At 44.8% G+C, this 27626-nt stretch overlaps 1 protein-coding gene across 5 annotated transcripts in view; it reads right to left on the bottom strand.

Moving 5' to 3' along the window:
• FBRSL1 (fibrosin like 1) overlaps positions 1–8806 on the bottom strand; it is a 999197-nt gene extending 990391 nt beyond the window's left edge. For all 5 annotated transcript variants that reach the window (XM_061603171.1, XM_061603169.1, XM_061603170.1 and 2 more), the window contains exon 1: positions 8572–8806. The gene's annotated coding sequence lies outside the window, so the exon portion shown is untranslated. The remainder of the gene's footprint in view (positions 1–8571) is intronic.
• Positions 8807–27626: the final 18820 nt, after the last annotated feature.

Below are 27626 nucleotides of genomic sequence, written 5' to 3'. Positions count from 1 at the left end.
CTCTCCAGGGCTAGGGTCTAGTCCAGCCTTTCCCAACCAGTGTGCCTCCAGATGTTGTTGGACCACAATTACCATCTTTCCTGACCATTGGCAATGCTGGCTGAGGCTGATGGGAGTTGTGGTCCAACAACATCTGGAGGCACACTGGTTGGGAAAGGCTGGTCTAGTCCCAGGAGATACAAGGCTCTCACCAAAGTACTCACCAGCTCAGGCAGTGTTTCTGGTCCAGCACTGCTCAAACAATCTAGGCTCAAACACAGGGAATCAGGTCCAAACATGATGCAAAAGCAAGTTCAGGAAACAGTCCAAGATCAATCCCACAGGGAGTACAACCAAGAGAGTGTACCAGAATTACAAGCAAAGAAGCAAATACCAGTGTCATTTCGACCAAGTCAATAGGGAGACCTTATACACTCTGTCCTCCTGGACCACACTCTGAAGACATAGCTGCTGATACTAAAGGCGTTTCAGGGATTCCTTTCTCATGAGTAGACCCCTTATTCATGACTAGCACAACTCTGGGTTTGTAGATGCACACAATGATAGCACTCTTTAGCCTGGACCCAAATCTTTTGGTGGACTTGAGTTCCACCTCCTCTTCTGACAGCTCCAGGGGCTCTCCAGCAGGTCTCAAATCAGAGGGCCCCTTAAGGGGATCCTCAGCACTGGTTCCGGGAGACTCTGTCTGCTTCTCAAGGGCCTCTACCTGTGGGAAGTCCAATTCATCCTAGCAGGGTTCCATGTTTGGTACCAGGTCAGGACTAGGCATGATAGGTGTTGTCACTGCTGTTATACATTGTCTTGATCCGAGTTGGATGTGGCCCCCCTGCCTGCAGTCTGGTGGTGTCTGTGTTGACCAAACAGTAGCCACCAAGGAATTTCCTGGCAAATGCAAAGCAAAGTGATCCATGTTTCTTTGTAACAAAGATTTATTTAGCCCAGGGTCAAAAGTTCAATACAAATCACTCAAGGCATGGATTGTCACTGCAGCAGAAGCTACAGTATGTAGCCTCCAAGCCATTTATAATAACCACACAGAGAGTTTGTGGTGATACTTCTGTCAACCCCTTTGGGAATGTTGTGCTGTCCCAGAATTCTGAGCGACTGAAGTGTCAGCATAACATATCACAGTGCCTCAGCAATGTGCCCAGCAGTGAAAATAGAAATGTCTTGCTTTTACAGAGGTCACTTAATCAGCATTATTAGCTACTAAGAGAAGCAGGAGCAGCTTTTCAAGAGCAGAGCTGCTAAGAGAAAGAGGAAATCACTTTGCAAGAGATGAGCTGCTCTGCACAAAAAGAATTAGCCATTTTCAGTTCCACAAGATTGCAATGAGGAGACCACCTGGTGCAGCCTAAGAGGGAGCGCATAAGGCTGATGGAAAGGAGGGATTTGCAAAAAATGCCTCCTCCCCTTCCGCTGGTAGGATCCAGCAGGATCAGTTGGATTTCTATGCACAATATCAATCAATCAATCGGCCATAAATATAAAACATAATGCTAGGAGTTATGAAATAAGACTACATAGTAACACAGGGTACAATGAACAACAAACTGGATTATATAAACTCCTCAAGTTATTTAATTACCATTGACAATCATACAGGGTCTAGTCCTCATGGCCAAGTTCAGGAATTTTGCCACTTGCTCAGTAATTGCCTTATCTGAACCCTCAAGTAAAACAGCCAAAAGGGACTCAAAAAAATGGCCTGAGTATACTAGGTCTTTTCTGGCCCCTTCATAATAGCTGCAATTAAACAGGACGTGTGAAATAGACTCCACTTTGTCATTATCACAGGGCAACATCTGTTGTTTCTTTGAGTTTTTTTATATCTGTCATCCTAAAGTTTAGAGGGTAGGACATTAAATCGAGCCAAAGAGAATGCCCTCCTATACTTGGGAATAAATAACCAGCTTACATAGGGCATCCTGTCTTTGTGAAGAAAACCTCATAGACCCAGTGACTGGGGAGAACAAGGACCCTGCGTGGCTGCAGAGAGCTCTTGGTTATCAATATCCACAGGGCTCAGTAGCAGAGCAGCTGCAGAAGGCCCCAGGTTCAACCCCCAGCATCTTCAGGTAGGGCTGGAAGAGACCTTTCTGATTGAAATCCTGGAGAGCCACTGCCAATCAGGGTAGACAATTCCTATCTAGATGGACCAACAGTCTGACCTGGTATAAGGTAGCTTCCTCTGCCTACAAATGGAAGGAACCTTCCTATTCACAGATACCTAGGCCGCATCTGCACTAGACTAAAGCAGCATTATATCACTATAAACGGTCATGTCTTCTGGGAGCTGTATGTTTGGGCCTCTGAGAGCTGTTAAGAGACCCCTACTCTCCCCAGAGAGCGACAATTCCAGGAGGGGTTTTACAGTCAATCCCTCTTCCCAGGAAACTCTGAGAATTGTAGTTCTGCGTGGAGAATTTGGGTCTCCTAACAGCTCCCAGCACCCTTAACACACTACAGTTCCCAGGATTCTTTGGGGGAAGTCATGGCTATTTAAACTGGTATCTTAGCGCTTTAAATGTATAGTGCAGATGGGGCCCTAGTTACAGGGCCAGCCTTACCATGGGTGCAGAGAAAGGTGGCTGCTTCAGGTGGCAGATGTGGAAGGTACAGTGGTGGTTGTGGCGGTGGCGGCGAGGTGTGCAAGAACAGAGGTAAGCGTGCTAGACATAGGTCTCAGTCCTATTTAATTCAGTCACTGCCTCTCTTGGCTTGCATAAATTATTGATTTGAATGGCAGACCCCACTTTGTTATTAAAAAAAAACATACCCAGGTAGCACTAAGTTAAGGTCACTTAGCAGTATACTTGTCCCACTGGCAAAATGTTTTGCACCAGTGGAATGTTGTTGCACAAGACAATGAACGGACAAGCCAGTTGCTGGTAACTTTGTTGTGCAATAGGCTGCACAATCTTTTGCACAACATGTCTGCTAGTGCAGCTGTTCAGTTGGATTCCTCAGTTGAGCAACATTAAAACTCGCCTATCTACTATTATTTATTAAATTTATATCCCGTCCTCCTTCCAAGTAGGAGCCCAGGGCAGCAAACAAAAACACTCTAAACCATCTTAAAACAGACTTTAAAATATATTAGAACAAAACATCTTTTAAAACATCTTTTTAAAAGAAGTTTTACAAACTTCTTAAAAAGCAATTCCAACACAGACACAGACTGAGATAAGTTCTCTACTTGAAAGAGATCTTGTTGTAAGAGGACGGTCGTAAGTAGGCACTGAAAAGATAACAGAGATGGCACCTGTCTAATATTTAAGGGAAGGGAATTCCAAAGTGTCGGTGCCACTACACTAAAGGTCTGTTTCCTATGTTGTGTGGAACGGACCTCCTGATAAGATAGTATCTGCAGGAGGCCCTCACCTGCAGAGCCAAGTGATCGACTGGGAATATAAGGGATAAGACGGCCTTTCAGGTATCCTGGTCCCAAGCTGTCTACTAGGGCTTTGTATGCCAAAACCAGAACCCTGAACTCTACTATCGATTTATTGATTGATTAAATGCTGCCCTGGGCTCCTGCTGGGAGGAAGGGCTGGATATAAATCAAATAATAAATAAATAAAATAAATAAATATATCCTATCCTTCCTTTCAGCAGCAGCCCAGGGTGGCAAACAAAAACACTAAAAATGAAGTGGAAATAGACTGCCTTCAAGTCAGTTCTGGCTTATGGCTACCCTGTGAATAGGGATTTCATGGTAAGTGGTATTCAGAGGGGGCTTACCATTACCTCCCTCTGAGGGTAGTCCTCCCCAGCTGGCTAGGGCCTGCTCAGCTTGCCACAGCTGCACAAGCCATCCCCTTCCTTGTCTGCAACTGCCAGCTGGGGGGCAATGTTTTTAGTTACTGTAAACCGCCCAGAGAGCTTCGGCTATGGGGTGGCATATAAGTACAAGAAATAAATAAATAAACTGGGCTCCTTGGGACTACGCGGCTTGCCCACGGCTGCACAGGTGACAGGGCATGTAACCCCTAGCCCTGTGGGGGTGATCTTTAGCTGGCCCTTGACACCCAGGAGACACGAGCGGGGATTTGAACTCACAGTTTCTGGACAAACACTCTACAACATCATGAAAACAGACGTTAAAGTATACTAAAACAAAACAAGAACTGTTGTGCTACTTGACAGAGAACTATAGATGCAGCCCTATGTTTGCTGTATGGCATGGGGAGGGGCAGTGCAAGGAAACACAAGTGCAAAAAATCTTCTGTGACTACAAGGCAGTTGCTTGTGTGCTTCTTTGCATCCTGGCCATTATAAGAATATAGGAAGGTGCCTCACAACAGCTCACATTGGTCCACCTAGCTCAGTATTGTCCTCACTGGCTGGCAGCATCTCTCCAGGGTTTCAGGCAGAATCCTTTCCCAGTCCTACCTGGATATGCTGGAGATTGAACCTGGGACCATCTGCATGCACAGCAGATGATCTGCCGCTGAGCTACAGCCCTTCTCAATTCTCTTTTTTCTTTTCTTTTGCAGCTAGGGGAAAAAATGCTGCAGCCAGGTTCTAGTGCTGTCTGTGTGTGTGTGTGTGTGTTCATTATCTCCTAGGAGAACTTAGCTAGTGATGTCTTCCTCTCTTTGCTTCAGATGGCAACTGGTGAGCCTTGATTGTTTCCCCTTAATTATAGCATCTCAGTCGAAAACTTCAAAAGCTCTCTCAAATACTATTGTGCATTATGATAATGGCTCCCTCTCCTCTCCTTGATTGCTACGTTGGGCTTGAAACTGAGCTCTCCGGATCCTCCAAGGAGGCAGCAAAGAGGCTCCATAATTCTCCTATCCCAGTTTATATGGCTTCTTTGCTTTTAGCATTCATCCTTTAGGGAAATTGGTTACTCTTTCCTCCCCTCCCCTTTCATTTCAGCACACAGGATTCTTAAAGCGGTTGCAAAAAGTGCTTGCAATGAAAGATGAGCGGTGCTTGAAGATTTCTGTTGAAGCTGGGAGTTGGCTATCTTGACTGGTACAGTCTGGCAGTCGCAGAGGCCATTATTATTTCTTCTTCCTTTTAGGCTGGGCTGTGTAGACACATCGCCTTTGAAAGGTGGCAGAGCTTCCTATTTCTAGTTTTGTTCCCATCCTCCTTCCTGCTGAGTTCTACGAGCACAAGGGAAACACTGAGACGGAGGAAGCTGACAGGCTCATGAAAATTTGTGAGCATTTCAGTGTGATTTTCTCCTAACAAACAAATTTTGTAAGCAATTTTCTCTAATGTAATGTGCTTTTGTATCATGTTATTTTCACTAATATATGCAATATTGTGCATATTGCGTGGCTGGAGAATTGTACTGCAAATGTCAGAGGTGGGGGAATTTCAGAAGATGGCTGTGTTTCAGTCTGCATAATGTTTCTAAAGTGTGGATTTGACAAGCTTGCCTTTAAAAGCAAACTGAACCAAATTTCTCCACCATGCCACCCGAGATTCTTAATATTGATTTTGATAAGGTCCACAGAGAGCCTTTTATGGCTAAAGGGCAGGGTCCAAATGCTGTAAATAAATGCACAAATGTGACAACATCGCTGCTGCTGATCCTCCCCCCTCCAGAAAATACCACACTGGCTTTGTTGATCTGAAAAAAAAAACAGACCAGAACCTGCTAATGTTAAACCCTAATCAGCATTTCAAAACATTATGGGAACAGGTCATGGCAACTGTCTTCTTGGTAGCAGCAGGGAAAATATTGCAGGCAGTGATCACTGTGATATTTACAAACAGCATATGCTGGAAGGAGGCTCTGGAAATGAATCCAGATTGGGGTTCATGTGGGTGAATAGCCAACAAAAGAGAGCACACACATTCCATTTACACAGATTTCTCTTTCTCTCTCTCTCGAGTGCATGTATCATATTGAACACTACTTTCTGCAAAAGTCTCTTGTGAACAAATTAATGTCTAGCATCCATGTATATTGTGCCATGCATCAGGATGGGGTGTCCAAATGTGAGGGATTCCAGGTAGTGCCACACAGCTGACTGATTCTATAGCAAATGTGGGGATGCCTCCTGCGTGTCTGGATGCAGGATAGAGAGGGGAGTGTGCATTTGTAGAAACTAGCCTATTGTAGAAAGGTAAAGTGTGCATTAATGGCTCCACCATTGGCATATGGCCTTCTGAAGGTTGCCCAGAAGGGAATGTGGCCCGCAGGCAGAAAAAGCTCCCTGTCCTATAGCAGAGGGCTCCAGTTTAATAGAAATCTGCATGGATTATGATTGGAGGGGGTTTCACACAGTAGGAAATCCTGGATTTGCCACCAAATATATCATTATATGTTGGATCTAGACCAAGTTAGTTAAAGTTAGGTCTTATTGAAATCAATAGGACACGTTAGTCATGTCTTAACTTAGTTCCCATTGAAATAAATGATGCTTAAGTGCAGCTAACTTAGTCTGGATCCAACCCTCTGTTTTTATCCTGCCCTTGCTCAAAGAAGCTGAAGGCAGCCCAGGTGGTTCTAACTCCCTGCTCCTCCGTTTTATTCTCACAACATTCCTGTGGGGTAGGTTAGGCTGAGAGAGAACAAGCGGCCCAAGGCTGTCCAGTGAGGTTCATGGCTGAGTGGAGAATTGAACCTGGGTGTCTCTATGATCCTAATCCAGCACTCTGTCCACTACATCACACTGTTTTTGACTTACCATGGTATTCCTGCAAAGCTTGTTACCTCTACTGGCTAGTAACTTATTAGGAGAATCCAAGCACTCCTGAAGTTCAGTGTGGAAGGGCCACCACTCATTGTTACAGCATGTGCTTTGTATTCAAAAGGTCCCAGGTTCAATTCTTGGCATCTCCAGGTAGGACTGGCAAACACCCTCCCTTGGATCTCTTCAGCTAGTCCCGAGACCCTGGAGAGCTGCTACCACCCAGTGGAGACAGTATTAAGCTAGATGGACCAATGCTCTGACATGCTATCAAGCAGCTTCCTCATCTGACTCCTCAGGTTTTTAACCTGGTTTAGCAGTTAGGATTGGAGAGACTCAGGTTTAAATATCTGCTTCACAAGCAAATTTATTGACCAACTTAGGGCCAGTCTAGGGATGGGGGAAGAAATTTGGTTCAAGTTGCATCTTAATATGAACCTACCAAAGTCATAGTTCCTGAAGCAATATGCAAACCAGAACATAGCTGCCATTTAAACTGTGCATGTCTCCAGTTTTGGGGGGGTGTTCTAGCCCCCACCGCACCCCCACAAGCATCTGTTAGGGAAAGGTCTGCACAAAAATACATATATTAGTGGAAGTAACATACAAAAATGAATTATATTAGGGGAAATTGCTTGCAAAATGTGTATATTAGGGCAGAAATGTATTTATTACAAGAAATGCACACAAAAATGGCTGATGAATTTTCATGAGGACTTACAATAATAATAATAGTCACAAACTGATGCAGAAAGGTAGAGAACCAAACTGAAAATTAGGGAAGTAAGAAACAGAGAGAAACTAAAATTGACAGATACATCCATTCCTAGACCAGTCCCTGTCTGTAGGATGGACCCACACCATGCATGGAAAGCACAATCAATGCACATTTAAAGCACATCGTTTCCTCCAAAGAATCCTAGGAACTGTAGGTTCCCAGGATTATCTGGAAAAAGTCATGTGCTTTAAATGTATGGTGTGAATCTGCTCTTCCCGAGAGGGCTGCTATGAGAATGAAGAAAGGGGTCAAGGGACTCTAGTTAAACAACTCTGCATTCCTTGGAGTAAGAACAAAAGAAAAATATAAGGACTACTCCAGTGGGGGTGGAAACATAACTTGCTTTCAGTAACTTTCTCATTTCCCTCCCTCACCTTCCGATTAAACATCAGGTTTAAGTATCATCGAGTGTGAAAAGGTGAAGTATACACAAGAATGCACTCAAGGTTACAAAAGCTTGCTTTTAAAAAAAGTATTCCAGTCTATTTCTTAAAAAAAACAACAGGCAATGAGTTTTCTGCTTGAAATAAGTTGTCCAAGGATTATTTGAAGGCAGAAGGTGCTGCATCCAACCAGTTTTGCTACAAAGCCTGGCAGCTGGGAGATGCATTTTAACAAAAGCAATGTCTCTTAATTGCCTCTTCACTGGGCATTTTGTAAATGTACTGCCTTCAAATCAATTCCAACTTATGGCGACCCTATGAATAGGGTTTTCATGGTAAGCGGTATTCAGAGGTGGTTTACCATTGCCTCCCTCTGAGGCTGAGGGGCAGTGACTAGCCCAAGGTCATCCAGTGAGCTTCGTGACTGTGTGGGGATTCAAACCCTGGTCTCCCAGGTTGTAGTCCAACACCTTAACCACACTGGCTCTCCGGGCATTTTGTAGAGACCCATAAAGCAGACGGGTGTTATCGACTACAAAGGACAGGAGCTGCAGCTCAGTAGCAGAGCTCATGCTTTGTGTGCGAATGGCTTTTAGGTTCAATCCCCAATATCTAGAAGCACCTGGGGAAAGACCCTGTCCAAAAGCTTACAGAGCTGGTGCTGCTAGTCACCATGCTCCAAGGAGTGTATGGGGCTCATGGGCCAAGGTCTCAGTTCCAGGAAGTAAAAGACTTGCACCAAAACACTTACCCAAGAGAGCAGGATTTGAGGTGCAGCGTAGTCTCAGCAAGACAAGGTTAAACACGAAGAATCAGCCTAGGTCCAAAACATAATCCCAAGACAAGCTGAAGCAACAGTCCATTTTTTAAAACTGATTTTTTCTTTGCATGCAGATTAATTAAAGATGAAGACTCAAGAAAAAGGGAGCACCACAATGTGCACTTATTTCCTCCAGACCTGTATCACTCCTAGCCATTGGAGGACTCAAGAGGGAGACCTTCTACACTGTGACCTTTTAGCTAACACTCTAACCCAGCTGTTGGTAGTAAAGGAGTTCCAGGGATTGCTTACTCATGAGTAGACCTCTTACTCAAGAGCCATGTGCTTGCCCCGAGTCTGTAGAAACATGCTGTGTTGTCACTCCTTGGCCTGGGCCTGGACCTTTTGACACCAGTGTTCTTGAGGATGTGGGGTGGCTCCACCTCCTCCTTTGTCAGCTCCAAGGGTTCTTTAGCAGGTCTCCCACCAGGAGACTCTTCAAGGAGATCCTCAGCACTGGTTTTAGGAGATCCTGCATGCTCCTCAAGGTCCTTGACCTGTTGAGTGTCTGGTTCATCCTCTGAGCACTTAGTGTCTGGCACCAGGCCAGGGCTAGGCATGACATTAGCCAGTAGTGTAGACGATAGGTCTACAACTGGTAACTCAGGACTGGGTCATGGCCTGATCTAAGGTGGATCACAACAGCCACACTTACCACCATACAGATATATGGCTATGTGTATAAGAAATGGGTTCCCAAATGCATGTTTGGGTTAAAGGTTGATCCTTTAAAAGTTGAGCTAGAGGGATCAATGGTCTAACTCAACAGCAGACAGCTTCCTGTCTTCTTACTTAATTCAGCCCTTTAGCAGTGAGGTCTGGAGATTTGCTTTATTATTAGGAGGAGTGGCACAGCTCAGCAACAGAGGACCTGCTTTGCTTGCAAAAGGCTCCAGGTTCAATATCCAGCATCTCCAGGTAAGGCTGAGAGAAACCCCTTGTCCGAAACCCTGAAGAGCCACAGCCAATCAGTGTAGACAATAATGAGCTAGATGACCAATGGTCTGAGTCTGTAGAAGGCAGTTTCCTATATTCCTATGGGCATAATTGTAGGCTTGCATTATGTAACCAAATTTGTACATATACTAGCCCCAGGGAGAAGATAACAGGTGTCCTTTTTAACATTTTTAGGGATGAGTGACAATTTCAATTCAGTTCACATTTCAAGCTGAATCTATCAAATTTACACTTTCCAAAACAATATGAGTACCGAAACGCAGACATCCTTCAAAATTTGCACTTATCTGAATTTTGCAATGCAGTTTGCCAACCAAACAATGCTTCAAAAATGCATATATTAGGGGAAAGTATGGCTAAAAATGAGCAAAAATAACATGCAAAATGTATTATATGATTTGGAATGGCTTGCAAAAATGTGTACATGAGTCAGAAGTGCCTACAAAAATGTGTTTAGTAGGAGAAATTCGCACTAAAATGTTGGACTATTTTCATGAGGGTTTTTTTTAATCACAAATTGCTGCAGAAATGTGGAGAACTGAATTTAAGACTGGAAAAAATGAGAAATGGAGAGAACTGAAATTGACAGATCTTTCCATCCTGACTCATTTCTTCCTGATGCTCACCCTGGCCAGCTTCAAGGTGATGCATCCTTGCTCTTGGATGCACAGTTGTCAGGAAGAGTTGTTGAGCGGCACTTTCAGCTGGAGTGGACAGAGCCCTGGAGTCCTGTTACTGTTGACCTGTGATACAAGATCCCCCTTGCAGAATTCCCTGTTAATCTGTTGCTATCAACAGCTTTTCAGCTAGGCCAGCAGGACACAGGAAAAGCAAAGTGAAGCCTGCAGGAGTGACAGCCCACTAGAAAGAGATGCTGTTGATAGGTGACAAGATTAGGGAAGAAATTCAAGGACTCTTGCCTTCCCAAAGAAAGGAGAGCCCTCTCTTTAAGAGTCTCTTAAGAGTGCAGATTGCTATCATGCTGCAGCCTGTTTTCCACCCACCCACCCTGTTCACATATTAAGTGGTGGATGGGTGGGTCTTTGACTGCAAGGGTGACGGGCACTGAACCTTCTCTCCTTCCTATGCTATACCATTTGGCCAGGAAATGGTTCATCAGGGATGCTTTCTGTGCTCTTGGGCTGGGAGCAGAGCACTGCATCCTGAGTAGGGTTGCCAGGCTCAGGGCCTGAGACTGATCCTGTATCTTTAGGAGAAGAGAAAGTCAGCTGAGTGCAGGTGTTCTTGCAACACTGTAGTGGGAAAAACCACAAGGTGGAATTCTCCCTTCCCCCTGCACAACTTTTAAAGATACAGAAGACCTCTTGGTTGGCAGGCCCAGCCTCCAAGAGGTCTTCTGTATCTTTAAAAGTTGTGCAGTGTGCAACATTGCAGTGTTGCAAGAACACCTGCACTTGGCTGACTTTCTCTTCTCCTAAAGATACAGGATCAGTCTCAGGCCCTGAGCCTGGCAACCCTTCCTGAGCATTTTGTCTTTCTGGTTTTAAAAATACAGGTAATAAGCTAGCCAGTTGAACTGCCAGCCAATGCAGACACTACTAGGCTAGATCTGGGGTGGAGAACCTCAGACCTGGGGAATGAAGGAGGTCCTCCAGGCCTTTCCATCTGGCCCTTGCGACACTCCCCAGCTACACCCCTCACTGGCGGGGGCTTCACGCCTTCCTTGAATGTTTTTGCCTAGCTGGCATGCTTCTTGCTTGCCTGGAAGGATAAAGGGGGCATGCAAGGGTGTGTAGAAACTAGCCTACTGTGCAAAGGTCAAATTTACCTATGTTGCTTCACCTGCTCTTGCCTCTGGCCCCACCCACCACTGGCATGTGGCCCCTAGAAGTTTGCCTAAAAGAGACAGGGGTGGAAAATGGTGCGCCAACCTTGTACTATAGTAGTGACAGTGGTGGGACAGCAGTGGACTACAGGCAGAAGATTTACATTGCTGGGATGGCGGCAGGCAGGCAACAGGGTCACTGCTCCTCACTGCCCCTGCTTGGCCAGTCTAGTTTCGGCAGTTGGTTTGGGGGGCTCCAATCCAAGGTTGCCAGCCGTGCTGACTGATGACGCCGTGGAGTCTAGTGGGTTGGGCAAGGGCACAGGGTGTCAGTGCCATGCGTCACTCTTTGCCACTCTTCTTGACACAGAGAGCTGCAATTAATTATGCAGAATAAGCTAACATAGTTTAATGTGCTTAATTTGTATAATTACAACTGTACAATTACTGAGATAATGCATGCAATATACACTGAACACTCTCAAGCACTCTATAAATGATTATTTCTACTGTTTTTATGGCCCTTCCCTCTTTTATTAGGAAAAGATGAAATAAAAAAATTACAACATAGGCATTAAATTTCAGAATATGTAGAAGAGGAAATTGCTTTTATGGATTGATATTATGATGAGAAGTTTTTTTTCTCCCTCTCTCAAAATATTAGAACTCGGAGACATCCAATGAAGCTGAATGTTGGAAGATTCAGGACAGACAAAAGAAAGGCCAGAGTAATCTATAGGGAGGTTTTAAGCCAACTATTCTGTATAATTCATTAAATATATTGCATGTTTTTAATCTTTGTTTTATAAGATCAGTTACTGTACAAGTACTGTACAAGTTGCAATGGCCTATGGCTAGGCAATAAAGTTTGACTGACTGACTGACAAAAGAAAGGGCTTCTTCACACAATGCAGAGTTGAACTATGGAATTTACTCCCAAAAGATACAGTGATGGCCACCAACTTGGACAGCTTTAAAAGAGGGTTAGACAAATGCATGGAGCAGCCTTTCCCAACCAGTGTGCCTCCAGGTGTTGTTGGACCACAACTCCCATCAGCCTCACCCAGCCAGCATTGCCAATGGTCAGGAGAGATGGGAATTGTGGTCCAACAACATCTGGAGGCACACTGGTTGGGAAAGACTGGCATGGAGGATCAGGCTATCAACGGCTACTAGCCACAATGTCTATGTCCTGCCTCCATGGCTGGTGGCAGGATGCCTCTGAATACCAGTTGCTGGGCACCACTAGTGAGGAGAACACTGTTGCACTCAGGTCCTGAGAACAGGATGCTGGACTAGATGGGCCTTCGGCCTGATCCAGCAGGGGCCTTCTTTCCTTCTTGTGGACCTTCATATTCCAGTGCTTTACAAATGAACTCTATCTCTCTTAAAAAAAATAAAAATACAATCTGGCTAAGCATCCTTCTTTGGTGCTCTCTTATGGTAGGCGAGGGTGGTCAAAAAACCCCTGCTGCGCTGTTACGAAGAACTCAGTCTGATGTTGTTGCTATTTTTAAAAATATGTTATTTATTGATTTTCTGCTGATGAACAATAGCATAAAAAAAAACCAATCGAAGCAAAACTACTCCCCACATTAAGACACAGCAATACATGACTGGTTTTGCTTCCCCTCTCTACAGCCACACAAGACAGAAGGCCAGGAGTTACAGGGGGCCACGGGGGGGGGGAGCGGAAAAGAAAGGTCCATTGTGCAAGGTTATATTTCACTTGCGCCATGTTGGAAAATAAATAAATAAATACATAAATAAAATTATTATACAGGTTGTAGAATTCAGCTTTTTTTGGTTGCAGGGACTGTGTAGCCCTGCTCGTTCAGCCATCTTTATTTTATTTTTGTTAGCCGTACGATTGAGTGCACACAGTAATATTAGTTAGGTGTACATTCATAACTGCTCATTCTTCAGAGGAAAGCATTAGGAATTCATAAACAAGGTAGCTGTGTAATCTACAGAAAAATAATGCCGTTGGAAAACATTTCCCCTGATGCTTGGACAGATGATTATTGTTGTTGTTGTTATTATTAAAGTGTGTGTTGGGGCAGGGGGATAGTAGCATTGCATTACTGGAGGATATGTATTTCATAATGGATTGCAATTTACCAAAATGCACACAGGAACCTTGGTTTGTGAGTATGCATTTGCTCAGTAAGAAAGGCATCTTCCTGAAAGCCAGATGTCAAAATTATCAGTAGCTCTGGCAGCAGGAGCAGCCCAGCTGTATGCATTACATGTGTTCATTAAGCATATTTATTTAGAGCGCAATCCCATGAGAGTCAATTCAGAAGGAAGCCCCACTGAGTTCAGTGTGCATGGGACTGCACTGAGAGCATCAGCAAAGCAAGCAAAGCATTGTTGGAGCAGAGCACAGGCACACAGCATCTTGTTTCCTACTGGGATTCATACGCAGACTAGCTCTAGACTGAGGTGACATCCATAAATCATGACTAAGCATCTTTCCCTCCAGTTTTGATGTTCAGAAAGTGAATGCCACTGCTTATGTATCGAAAACAGCACCACCCCCACAGAAGAGGGAGGTATCAGCAGACTTGGAGAAGCCCGACACTTGCAGGAGTAGGGAAAAAATCTTTAAACAAACAAACAAATAAACCCTGCAATTCCATCAATACGCAGATGATACCCAGATTTTCCTCTCCTTTAAGTCCTCCCCACCGGTGGTGATAGAAAGGCTATCTAATTGTCTGGAGGCTGTGAGGGATTGGATGAGCAGGAGTAAACTTAGACTGAATCCCAATAAAACTGAGGTTCTGTTGGTGGGTGATAAAAAGAAGCTGGGGATTACGGGTTTGGTACTTAATGGGATACAACTGCCCCTAAGAGACCATATCCAGAGTTTGGGGGTCACTCTTGACTCCCAGCTATCCATGGAGGCACAGGTAGCACCTGTTAGTTGGGTGGCACTTTACCAACTTCACCTCATTCGTAGGATACGCCCTTACCTCCCGAGCCACCTGCTCCTTAATGTGGTACATGCTCTGGTTCTGTCCCGGCTGGACTATTGTAATGCGTTATATGTCGGTCTTCTCTGGACAACGGTCCGTAAGCTGCAGCTAGTGCAGAATGCGGCGGCTCGCCTGATTAAGGGCTGCCGCCGCGATCGTATTACCCCAGTACTTAAGGGGTAAACCGCCCAGAGAGCTTCGGCTATGTGGCGGTATACAAGTTCAATCAATCAATCAATCAATCAATCAATCAATAAGGAATTGCACTGGCTACCGGTGGTTGCTAGGGCCAAATTTAAGATCCTGGCTTTAACTTTCAAGGTGCTCCACGAGGCTGGCCCACTTTACCTAAAGAGTCGCCTCCACTCACACCAGGGGCGCTGGCTTACAAGATCATCTTTGAATGGTTCGCTTCTTATTCCCCCAACAAAAGCAGCGAGATTGGGGAGGACACGGTCCAGAGCTTTTTCAGTAGTGGCTCCCTCACTTTGGAATTCTTTGCCAACTGACCGCCGTCAGGCCCCTTCCTTGTTATGCTTTCGTTGGGCCTTGAAAACCTGGCTCTTTAACCAGGCTTGGGAAGGGGGTTAGGGTGGCAGAGGGTAGTTCTGTGGGGGTTTATTCAGTTTTTAAATTTTATACTGTTTGCTTTTTGAATTGTTTTTACATGGATTGTATTGTATTTTGATGTACATCGCCCAGATTGGCAGATTAACCTCTGCCAGATAGGCGTCTAACAAATCTAATAAATAAATAAATAAATAAATAAATAAAACATGGAAACCCAGGCAAGTTTGGATGGAATGGAGTGGAACCCTAAACAGCGGTGCTCCATGCTGCAACACCTTGTTGTAGCTTCCATGTATAACTATTGATGGATCCATCCGCTGTAAATTTGTTTGACCTCCATCTAAGCCATTGGCCATCACCACATCGTGTGACATTGGAACATCTTGTACTGATTTCAGATCACTGGCCCATCTCGCTCAGTACTACCTACACTGGCTGGCAGTGGCTTTCCAGGGTTTCAGGCATGAGTCTTTCCCAGCCCTACCTGAAGATGCTGGGGATTGATTCTGGGACCTTCTGCAGACAAGGCAGATGCTCCGCCCCTGAGATATAGCTCTTCCTTATCCCTGGGCGTGTGTCTTCTAGCAGATTCAACAGGAAGATGGGAAGCTGCCTTATACTGAGTCAGACCACTGGTTCATCTAGCTCAGTAGTGTCTACTCTGACTGGCAGTGGCTCTCCAGGATTTCTGGCAGGAATTTTTCCCCAGCTCTACCTGGAGATCAAACCTGGGACCTTCTACATGCAAAGCAGGTGCTCTGCTCATTTGGCACAGCACCTTCATCATTATGTTTAAGGGCAGTGAATTCTGTAATGTAACGATGTGTTTATTGTGTGAAATAACTTGCTTTTTGCCTATCAATGTCATTGGGTGACCCCAAATGTTAGGGTTATGGGGCATGGAGAGGGGGGGAAAACGTTCTGTCCATCCAGAATCTCCTCGCCATGAATAATGCAGGCCTTCCCTCACTCCCAGTGCTGCTTCATCGACTCTTTCACTTAGTTAAACCCTCGGATCATACATCCTCCGTGTTGTGCTTAGCCTGACACAATCATCTGTCTTTCTCTCCCTGTTTGAAGCTGTTTTATGGTCACAGCTAACAACATGAGAAGCTTACAGTTCAAATGTGCTAATGATACTTACAGGCTGTCTGCCATTCTCTCTCTCTCTCTCTCTCTGTTCTAGCTTTTATTGAACTCAGCTACTAAATATGTCATATAATTTTCTGCACTCTATGGCCCCATCATTATGGCATTTAAAGCCCTAGGATACCACTATAAACAGTTATGGCTCCCCCCCCCAAGAATCCTGGGAACTGTAGTTTGTTAATGGTGCCAAGACTTGTAGGGAGACCTCGCTTTTCCCCTCACAGAGCTACAGTTCCCAAAGTTCTTTGGGAAGACGGACTGATTATGAAACCACTCTGGAAATTTCCAAGACTCCAGGCAGGATTCTCTCCCAGCAGTCCCTGGAGATGCCAGAGATTGAACTTGGGACTTTCTTCATGCAAAGCAGATGCTCAGCCACTCAGCTACAGCCCTGATGCTCAATTGTTTAACCACGGGATCCACAAAATGACGTTTCATTATTATCATTTATATAGCACCATTTTCCATCCTAAAGGAGGCTGCTGAAGTGATGAAAGCTAACCAGAGGTGGACTGCTGTGTGAAAGGGCTGGGAGCTCAGTTAAGCTCTGATACAACAAATTCCCAGGCTCAAAATGTGCTCAGAGGCACCCTGGTCTTTAATTATACCTAGATGTCTTTTGCTCCGACGCTCTGGTTTCTAGATTTCTTGGGGAGGGGGAGGTCTAGTAAAAAATGAAGAAGATCTGAGATGCTTGAAGTGGGCCCGCCCCTAATATATAGGATTGCTAAAATCCCCCCAAAGTATTTGGTGTGGGGAGAGGGCAGTGGGCAATGATTCATGCACTGAACAAATCTCTTACATGAGGCCAATTTGTAGAGACTCTGATCACTAATACTGAGGCTTTTCATCATATTATTCTTCAATTATTTGCTTCAAGAGCTCCCCTTATATTTGCTTAATAAGCCAGTTTTGCACATTCTAGCTAGGATTGATTGCTGTCTTTGGCCTGGTTGCAGTTAAGAGTCCCCATGGAGTAGGACTGGTGGGAAATTTGATTCAGTTCACATCTGAAGCCAAATTAATCAAATCCACACTTTCTGAAACAATTTATTTATTTATTATTTATTTATTATTTCAATTTATATACCGCCCTTAGCAGAATAGCTCTCAGGGCGGTGAACAAACAAGATAAAATACAATATATCATAATAAAAATCATAAAAACATATACAAACAAACAACAAAAAACACTACAAAAACACAATACGACAAAAATTAAAAATACGGATTAAAAGATTAAAATATGAGAAGCTATCCTTCGAAATTTGCACTTATCCAAATTTTGCAGTGCCATTCGCTAACTAAACAATGTTTACAAGTATGCATGTGAATAAAAATGCATTTTGTGAATGAAAATGAATATATGAGTGAAACCAAAATGCAACAATGCATTATATGACAAGAAATTGCTTGCAGAAATGTGTACGTTAGTCGAAACTGCCAAGAAAAACGTGTTTATTATGAGAAATTCTCACTAAAGTGCAGGAGAGCGTGAGGATTTTTTTAAAAATAGCAAAATTCCTGCAGAAATATGGAGAATGAATTTAAGATTGGAAAAATGAGAAACTGGGAGAAATGAAATTGGCAGAACTTTCCATTCCTATCATGGAGGAAAAATCAGGGAAAACGTCCTGTTAGAGCCATATGACAATGGAACCAATTACCTAGAGGGGTAGTGGGCTCTTCGACACTGGAGGCATTCAAATGGCAGCTGGACAGCCATTTGTCAGGAATGCTTTGATTTGGATTCCTGCATTGCACAGGGGTTGGACTTGATGGCCTTATAGGCCCCTTCCAACTCTACTATTCTATGATTTTATGAGGTTGTGAGCCTCTGCTTGGGTTGCCTTGTAGGATTCTCTAAATCAGGGTTGGCAACCTGCAGTCCACAGCCTATTTTCATGTGGGTTGATCTGTGTATGTGTGTGTGTGAGAGAGACATAGACAGACAGACAGGAGAGAGGAGGAGGGTGTTATGGAAGGAGAAGAGTGGAAAGTCCTCTGGAAGCATTCAGTTTAGACCTCTGGCAAGAGCAACCTGTCCCTCCCCAGCAGCCCACTAGGCAGGCAGGAAGGGGGGGGAGAGGAGGGTTGTCAGAGAGAAAGAGAGAGAGAGAGAGAGAGAGAGAGAGAGAGAGAAGGGTGTGTCAGAGAAAGAGAAAAGGGGTGTCAGTCAGAGAGTGAGCAAGAGGGAGAGCAAGAGGGAGAGGGAGAGAGAGAAAGGGTGCCAGAGAGAGAGAGAGAGAGAGAGAGAGAGAAGGGGTGTCAGAGAGAGAGAGAGAGAGAAAGGGTGTCAGAGAGAGAGAGAGGGAGAGAGAGAAGGGGTGACAGAAACAGAGAGAAGGTGTGAAGGAGTGTCAGAGAGAGGGAGAGAGAGAGGTGTCCGAAGAGGGGGAGATAGAAATACTGGCAGAAAGAGAAAAAAAGGGTGCCCCTGCCCATTGCTGGTTTCAACCCCTCTCGCTTATGCCTCCTGACATATTATTCCAGAGGGAATGCAGCCCTTGACAGAAAAAAAACGTTTCCTCACTCATGAACAAATGAATGGCTGATTGATTTATCACACCTGTACCCCATTTTTCTTCTGCCAAACGTAAGGAGGTATATGTGGGGTTCCTAGGCAAATTCCTCCATCGAGGCAGTGACTAAACCCAGACCTGCTTTAGTTTCAGCAAGGTGGCTATATTGTGTTCTTGACTATCACAGATCTGGAGATTTGTGGGAGAAAGTGACACTGAGGTGCAAAACAGGAGTAAAATGTGCTTTCGGTTCTAACTAGGCCACAGATATTGGCAGTTGGCAAGGTAATCTGGGAGCCTGCAAATCCCCGACAGCAAGGATGTTACTAGGCAGCAGGTTGTATAAACGTTTCGGCTCCCTTGGGGACCAAACCCTCTTAGGGCCTTTCTGCATGATTACTCCATAGCACAACAACCACATTGTTGCTCATTTCTTCCCTCAAGGAAGCAATCTTGGTTTGGCAACAGTGCACAGGTTGGCGGCCACACTAGCTTCAATGACTTTAAAAGGGCCTAGACAAATTCATAGGGGAGGAGAGGAGCATAGGTGGCTGCCTTACAATGAGTCAGACCCTTGGCCCATCTAGCTCAGTGTTGTCTACACTGACTGGCAGCAGCTTTCTGGGTTTCAGGCAGGGAGCCTCTCCCAGCCATACCTGGAGATGCCAGGGACTGAACCTGGGACCTTCTGTATGCAAAGTAGATGTTCTACCACTGAGCAAGGGCTCTTCACCATCAACAGCTCCGTGGAACCTCCATTTGCAGAGGAAGTATATCCCTGAATACTAGTTGTTGAGTGGCAACAATGGAGGAGAGGCCATAGCTCAATGGGAGGCTCTCCACTCATTTTAGAAATGGGGCAGGGCCATGGCTCAGTGGTCCATTCAGCTCAGTATTGTCTACACTGACAGTGAAATTCCCTGACGGTGAATTTCCAGGACTTCAGCAGGATTTTCTCCCAGCTGTTCCTGGAGATGCCGGGGATTGAACTTGGGACTTTCTGCACGCAAGGCAGATGCTCTCCCACTGAGCTATGGCCCTTCCACAAATAGTTCCATTACGTTTTGGAGTGCTGTCTGGAATGTGGCAGGGCAGGGGTCTTGGACTGTTACAAACCAGACCTGCCAAGTGACTATGGAAGAGACAGCACAGGCAGCTGCTGACACTTATTTGTAGGGTCTAAAATTGCTCTTCTATCAAATCAAAGAACACAATCCGGGGTCGTACTACAGGACTCCCCCTGACCCTCTCTGTTCCAAATCTGTCACACCTCCTGTTGTCGAATGGACTTTATAGAATTAGCTGTCTTGTCAAATTCCTCATATTATACACATGCTCGGAAGGAATTTGTCATGTATAATAAGTTTATACAGACATGGGTCATGTTGCACTACTCCAGAATGATAAATTTCAAGGTAATATTAGGTCACAGGCACTTTCCCCATCGACTGAGTATGAATGCTTCTTTTCTTCCTGTTTTTGTATTTCTGCAATGCATTTTCTATATCTATCAATCTCCCTTGACAGATATGACTTGTTTGTTGAGCATTCATCCTGATTTGTTTGCATAAGGTTTGCACAGAAGTTAGATGATGCTGGCTACCTATTGAGCATTCATTCAGATTTATTTGTGGGATGGTTAGACAATGTTGCATCAAGCAGATTGCTCTTTCCAGTGCATTTCCCCGTCACTTTCTTTATTGCAGAAAAAGTAACCGGGCGGGGAGAGTGGGTTTGTTGCTGAAGAGCACCAAATCAGCTTTAGCTGCACAACCTGAATTTGCCAGTGTGTGACTGAACCCCACCCCAAAATAGTGACAGTCTCAAAATGACTATGGTCGCTTGGATTCTATCCATAACCCACAAAATGCAAGCAATACCTCAGTCCTATGGTCCTTAAGGGTCTAGGATTTTTTTTGATCTCCCTCTTGAAGGGCACAGAGAGAGAGAGAGAGAGAGAGAGAGAGAGAGAGAACTGGATTTGTTGTGCTGGGGTGACAGAGCACTTTAATCCAATTTTATTGCACAAACCTAAATTTTCAGTACGCGCTTGAATTCCTATGGCAAAATCCTGACAGTCGGGAAATCATCTGTGTAAGGCCCCTTTCAGCGGCTGCGGAAATATCTGCAGCTCTTGCCTTATCAGTGCCAGTGTTCTGGTGTTGGTAGGGGGCATGTTGGATGTGGATCAGAGGAAGGTGTGGATCCAAGGCCTTCCCAGTCTGCCAACACACTCCTGGAATGGAGCAGGAGTTATATACCAGCCCTGGAGCTGTGTATCCATTTTTCTCTTCCATCAGAAACCACTGGAAGAATATCATTTTATTACAAACACTGAAAAGCAAGGGAAAGAAGGATAGGGGAAGTGCCCTTCTACCCGCCCTTCTGCCCTTCCACTGCGCAGCCAGCAGGGCTTTGGATTTGGTGGTTCACCTATTAGATCTCCATCTCTCTTTTCAATTGCTCTGTGAGAGGGCAATCCAATACTCCTTACCTGGGAGAAAGCAGCAGTGAATTTAACAGGACTTCTGAGTTGACATGTACAGGATGGCATTGGTAAGAAGGGAAACCCTAGAGCAGGGACAGGGAGACCTTTTTCATCCTTAAGGCCACACTTCCTCATGGGCAACCTTCTGGGGGGCCCATGCCAGTGGTGGGCATGGCCAGGGGCAAACAACAGGTGGAGCAACAGATGCAACTGAGTAGGAGGCATTCAAGTCATGCAAAATTTAAAGGTTTCTGTACACCCCTCTCCATCCACTCAAGTAAAGAGGCTTTATCACAGTTCAAGGATACATTTGGGCCAGGCAAAAGCACCCAAGGAGGGGGGATGTAGAGCAGGACCAGTGTGTCATGGACCCCGTGGAGGACTCTTGGTGGAGTGATCAGGAAGAAGAGGAGGACTGGGATCCTGGAAAGAGGCCCAGTGGGCTGTGGAGGGAAGGGGCTTCTTTACAGCAATTTATCACTGGTTCTTAACACCACACAAACTAAGCAAAATATTCAATCAAAATATGTACTATTGGAAATGTAGAAGAAGTAAGGCGGACTTCATACATGTTTTCTGGGGCCATGCCAAAATCAAACCCTTTTGGAATAGAATTCTAGATTTCATACAGGAAATGACAGGCCAAACAATGTCAAGAAATCCCAGCACAATTCTCCTGTGTATGTTCTGTGGGGAAGTTGCAGATGTGGACTCCCAATTAGGAGCAGCTTTGCTCACAGTGATGAAAATATGTATTGCTCAAAAATGGAAAAACAACAACCCCCTAACGTTGATAGAATGGGTGAGAAAAAATTGGGAAACAGTACTAAGGACGAAAATGACACATAAAAGAAATGCTGGATACCATAATGATAAAAACAAGTTTTTAGAGAGATGGGCCTTGTTTATACAATTTTGGAGCAACAAGGTGACAGATGAAATAGTTGCATTTAATTCGTTTAGTTTAATATACTAATTTTTGCAGTATGTATAAAAACACAAACTTGTACAAGGGTTTTTCTTTATTTCATTTTTTCCTCCCCTCCCCTTCTGTAACATAATGTTTTTGTAACACAAATCGTGTCAGATAAAACAATTTCCTTTTTATATATTGTTTGCATTTCTGTTACCTTTATATTTCTCCTTTTTGCTTTGTTTTGTCAGCACTTTACATTAGCATTTTACAGCCAATGTAAAAACTGCAATTTAATTCATTTATTTATTAAAAAAGACAGTGATGGCTCTGCCCCTGTAGTTCCTGTTACAACTGAAGAAGTGCTGTCTGACAATGAGCCGGCCCTTGTCTCGCCTCTCAGCCCTGCATTACCGCCCGAGCCACCACTCACGTTTACTCTTCCAGAAGAATCGGAGAGACAACCAGAGGCAGCATTGGAGGAAGATCTGGTTGAAGTGCCACTGCCACCCCCACAGATGCACTGGCTGATGTGCAGGTGCCCACTGATAGGACCAGCTTTCCCACTAGTTAATGGGAGTGCTCCCTTGCTCATGCAGTTCCATTCAGAGAAACTTTCCCCACGCAAATAGAAAACCTGCCCTGAGCCTATTTAAAGGGTCTCAAGGGGGCATGCCTAATTGCTGCGACAATGTCTTAGCTTGAGTAGTCATGTCTAGTCATGCTTTATAGAGATGCAGAGTCCTGTATAATCTGTAAACTGATCTAGGCAATGCTCTAAGCTGAGATTTCATATTAAAAGGAACAGAGAAAAAACAAACCAGTGAGTCTGTCTGAATCTAACGGGGTTGGCCAGGACACAGTGAGAGGTGTGGTATGGGGAGAGAGGGCATGGCTTGGGAGAGTCTCGAGGAGGGATGGGGGGGAGAGAAATGTGGGTCTGTTAGGATTGTAATGCAAACGTACCTAATTCACACTTTCCAAAACCATATACAAACTGAAACACAGCCATTTTTCAAAATTCACACTTCTCTGAATTTTGCAGCGCAGATCTCCAACCAAATAATGTGCACAAAAATTAGAGGAAAGTGGGCCTAAAAATGCAAATGGTAGTGAAAATGTGAAAATGCTTTATAGTAAGGGAAGTTGCTTGCATACATGTGTACATCAGATAAAATTACATACAGAAATGTGCATATTAGGAGAAATTTGCTCTAAAATGCTGATGGATCAGGAGGACTTTTCACAGAAAAATGTTGCAAACTGATGCAGAAACATTGAGAACTGATCTGAACACTATAGAAAAGGAGAAACTAAGATTGACAGATTCATCCATCCCTTGTCTGGAGGGCGGGACCTGGAGGGACTCATTTGGGCCCCATGCCTGACGTTCTCCACTCCTGTCTTAGAGGAAGGAGAAAAGTGAATCCAACGTTGCAATCCTATGCCCACTTGGGACTGAACTCATTAGGATTTACAGCAACACCCACAGGATTAGGCTGTGTTTTAAACTTGCTTAATTGGCAGAAATAAAAACAGGCAGTAGCATTCTGATTTTTTAAATTTTTTCTCTGTTGCAAAGTGATTGTTCCCCAGTTCCCTGGCTAAAAGATAGACACTGAGAGCGCAGAGCTGACATGCTGAATAAAAGCCTTTGGAGGCACATAGATAAGTTGTCTTGCCATCACGCCAAGCGCTAACAGCGTGAGAGCTGCTTCTCTTTCTTGTCAGAAAACACAAACTTTTATTAAATTCCAAAGAGAGCCCCATAAATCCAGGAAAGGCAGTGAGTTCCATGTTGAGGAGACCCCTTCCTCCTCGTGCCCAAGAGGTGTTTTTAAACAAAACAAAAAAGAAAGGGGGAAAGATTTTTTTAAAAAAATCTATGGTGTTCCATCTTTCCTGCTGATTCTTAGCCAATGTTTCCATGACACTGAAGCAAACGCCAAGTTAAATATTTAATTATGGAAACAACCTGATAGTTAAAACTTGAAAATAGAGGTGGGGAGGAGGTGGTGGGAAGGGGGAACTAGGAAGCAGATAGCAGGCTCACTTTGTAAAAACAAAACACCAACCACCTGGCAAAACCGTTCTGTTGATGGAAATGTGGCTAACAAAAGTTGGATTTGCATAGTTGAATTTTCCCCCATGCGGCAGGGTGCGGGAGGTAGGGGAGGCTTCTGATTTAAATGGCATCAAAAGGAAGAGGTAGATTTGCAAAGAGTCAGCTCATTTAAGGACCACCTTCTGAATCTAGCTTGTCTGTGTTGCAACAGCTCCTTGAAAGTTTGGACTAAAACCTGGAGAGGATTCACTGCCCCACTGACATCAGAGCCACCAATCTACACCCACCCACATCCACCCACACTCCAAGTTAAAAGGCTGAAAATAAGGAAGAACGACACCTGTTCTTATTTTTCAAAGCAGTGCTGCTGTATAGAGTAAGCTGGACCCTGAGAAATCCAAAGCTTATAACACTGCTGGCCTCCCACGCTCTAGGGAAGAAGGTTAATCACTCTTAGATAGGAGATCTCTGATCTCTGACCCTAGCATTGGATCATTTGAACTGGACTGAACCAGGAGACCTTCTGCATGCAAAGCAGGTGCCCCGCCACTGCTGTGATTCCTCCCCAAACAGGTGAATTCTCCTCCTGCTGGAATTGTATGTCAGAGGAGTGGATTTAGCTCATCTAGGCTGTTGCCAAAGAGTTGATTGGAACAATTGCTGGTTGTTGGACAGGGCTACACAGATGCACATTTGGATCAGGGCCAGCAGCTATAGCAACTGTCAAATGGGGATGAGTCTCACTTGTGCACGCCCATCACTTGCAGATGCATCTATGCGTGTTTACTTGGAAGTAAGTCCTTCTAGGTTGTATCCAGTGCTAGATCTGTCAATTTTGGCGCTCCCAGTTTCTCATTTTTCCAATCTCAGATTCATTTCTCTGCAACTCTGTGAATTGTCGCCCCCCCCACATCCTCATGAAAATTCATCATAAGAACACAAGAAAAACCTGTTGCATCAGGTCAGTGGCCCATCTAGTCCAGCATCCTGTTCTCACAGTGACCGACCAGATGCCTGTGGGAAACCTGCAAGCAGGAAATGAGCACAAGAGCACACTCCCCTCCTGTGGTTTCCGGAAACTGGTATTCAGAAGCATGCTGCCTTTGACTGTGGAGGCAGAGCATAGCCATCATAGCTAGTAGCCTTTGATACCCTTATCCTCCGTGAAGCAAGAGCACCACGAATTTCTCTATTCCTCTTTTAAATCTATCCCAGTTGGTGGCCATCACTGCTTCTTGTGGGAGCAAATGCCATAGTTTGACCATGTGCTGTGTGAGTGAACAAATGGACAGGCAGGCCAAATAAAAGTGAGTAAAATGAGATGGTGCCACACGAACATTTTTTAACCCATATTGGACTCACAGGGTTGTCTCCAGCTACACCCTACTCAGAGTAGAGCCATTGAAATTAAGTTGGTAACGTTCATCAACGTCAGTGGGTCTACTCTGGGTAAGGACAGGGAAGAAATCCAATTCCATTCGCATTTAAAGATGAACCTACCAGAATTTGCCCTTTCTGAAACTATATGCCAATTGAAACACAGCCATCCTACAAAATTTGAATTCCTCTGAATTTTGTAATTTGGTTCTCTGGCCAAGTAATGTGTACAAAAATGAATATACTGCTGTAATATATTCATGAAAATGCATTATAGAAAATTGCTTTGCAAAAATATGTACATTAATACATTAAAATGGAGGATAAGGCTATTTTATGATGGCTATGTTCAGCCTCCATAGCAATTTAGCAATATGCCTCTGAATACCAGCTGCTGAGAATCACAAGCGGGGAGAGTGCTGTTGCCCTCATGTCCCGCTGTTGAACTTCTCGTTGGCCATCTGGTTGGCCCCTGTGAGAACAGGATGCTGGACTAGATTGGCCTTTGACCTGGTCCAGCAGGCTCTTCTTATGTTCTTAAATAACACGTATGTGGGAAACTCAGAAGATACAATAACAAAGATGGCACTAGTTTTCATTGAAACACTGTGGGTACCCCAATTGTTGGCCCTAACAGCTGTGATAAAGATGCAGCCTACGATGAATTGATATTGTGATCACTCCCAAATCTGTGTTGTGATTGAGAGGTTTGCTTTTGGAAGCTGTTTCCCCACCCAGCCATGAAGCTCAGTGGGTGACCTTGGGCCAGTCACTGCCTCTCAGCCTCAGAGGAAGGCAATGGTAAACCACCTCTGAATACCGCTGACCATGAAAACCCTATTCATAGGGTCGCCATAAGTCGGGATCGACTTGAAGGCAGTCCGTTTCCATTTTCTCCTGACAAAACAAGGATTTTTTTTAAAAAAAAATGCAAGATAAGTGTAATTTCATTATATATTCTCATGGATGCCTGTTTCGTTTAGTTGATTCTTACTGCTCATCCAGAAAAGACAAAAGCAGGTAATGCTTGCTTGGGTGTTCACTTTGCAATCAGTGCTGGCCCTACCATTGGACAGGATGAAGTAGTTTATCTCAGGGGGCAGGCTTTGATTCACTTTGGAACAGGGCTGTCCCTACCATTGTTTGCCTGAGGGAAGAATAGTGTGGCAGGAGCTTTCTTGTCCTCCTAGCCTGGCCGTTGTCACCTGCTCTGTCCCTACCTTTGATCTGGGGGGGACGAGGGTTTCCAGGGAGGACAAGTGAAGTGAGCCAGAATCACCACTGACATTGGCAAGGTAGGAGAGCAACTCCATCAAGCCCCCCCCCCCTACTGGGACGATGGCAACTGTAATCAAGACTCAGTCTGTGTGGCAGGAGCTGCCCTGCCCTCCTGGCCTGGACACTGTCATCTGCTCTGCTACTGGATGGATTTTTGAAAAGGAGCCAGTTTTGTAAAAAAATGAAAATGAAACCAGCACAGGATGGAAATACGCCGCAAATGGGACAAAATGGAGCCAATTTTGTAAAATAATTTGTCCACTGTGACACATGCATTGGTAACCTCACATTTGGACTATTGTCATGCACTTTTTGTGGGGCTTTCCTTGCAGTTGGTCCAGAGGCTGCAGCTGGGACAGAAAGCTGCAGCCTGGATAGGGAGTGGTGTTCCTAATCTGGGCACATATCATGCCAGTGCTAAGGGATCTGCACTGGCTGCCTATTAGCCACTGAAACAGTTTTAGGGTCCTGCTACTTAAGCCCTAAACAAGTCTGGACCAGATTACCTGAAAAACTTTCCATTGCCCAGTATGGGCATTAAGATCAGCAAATGGAACCCCGGTTAGTTTTGCCACAGCCTGATGATCATCGGCTTGTGATAACACAAAGGCAGGGCTTTTTCAGTGGTTGCATCAGTGTTGTGTGACTGTCATGAAGGGACCTGCACATTTGAATTTGTCACTACACTCCTGGGCCACCCCTGACTTCTGAGGGTGGTGGAACTACGAAGAAGGCCTCCTCTGCTGATCTTAACACCCGAGAGGGTCTGTAGGGAAGGAGACGGTCTCTTAGATGTTTGGGGCTGGGCAGAGCAATCCATCTGGTTGGTGGCCAGTGGAGGCAGAGCTGGTAGAAAGCACCACCATATCCAGAATGCCTTCAGGAGCCTCTGGAAGGGGG

Source organism: Rhineura floridana, chromosome 19 (assembly GCF_030035675.1).
Source record: "Rhineura floridana isolate rRhiFlo1 chromosome 19, rRhiFlo1.hap2, whole genome shotgun sequence".
NCBI lineage: Eukaryota > Metazoa > Chordata > Lepidosauria > Squamata > Rhineuridae > Rhineura > Rhineura floridana.
Note: the sequence above shows the minus strand (reverse complement) of the source record. Positions and strands in the feature narration are given on the sequence as shown.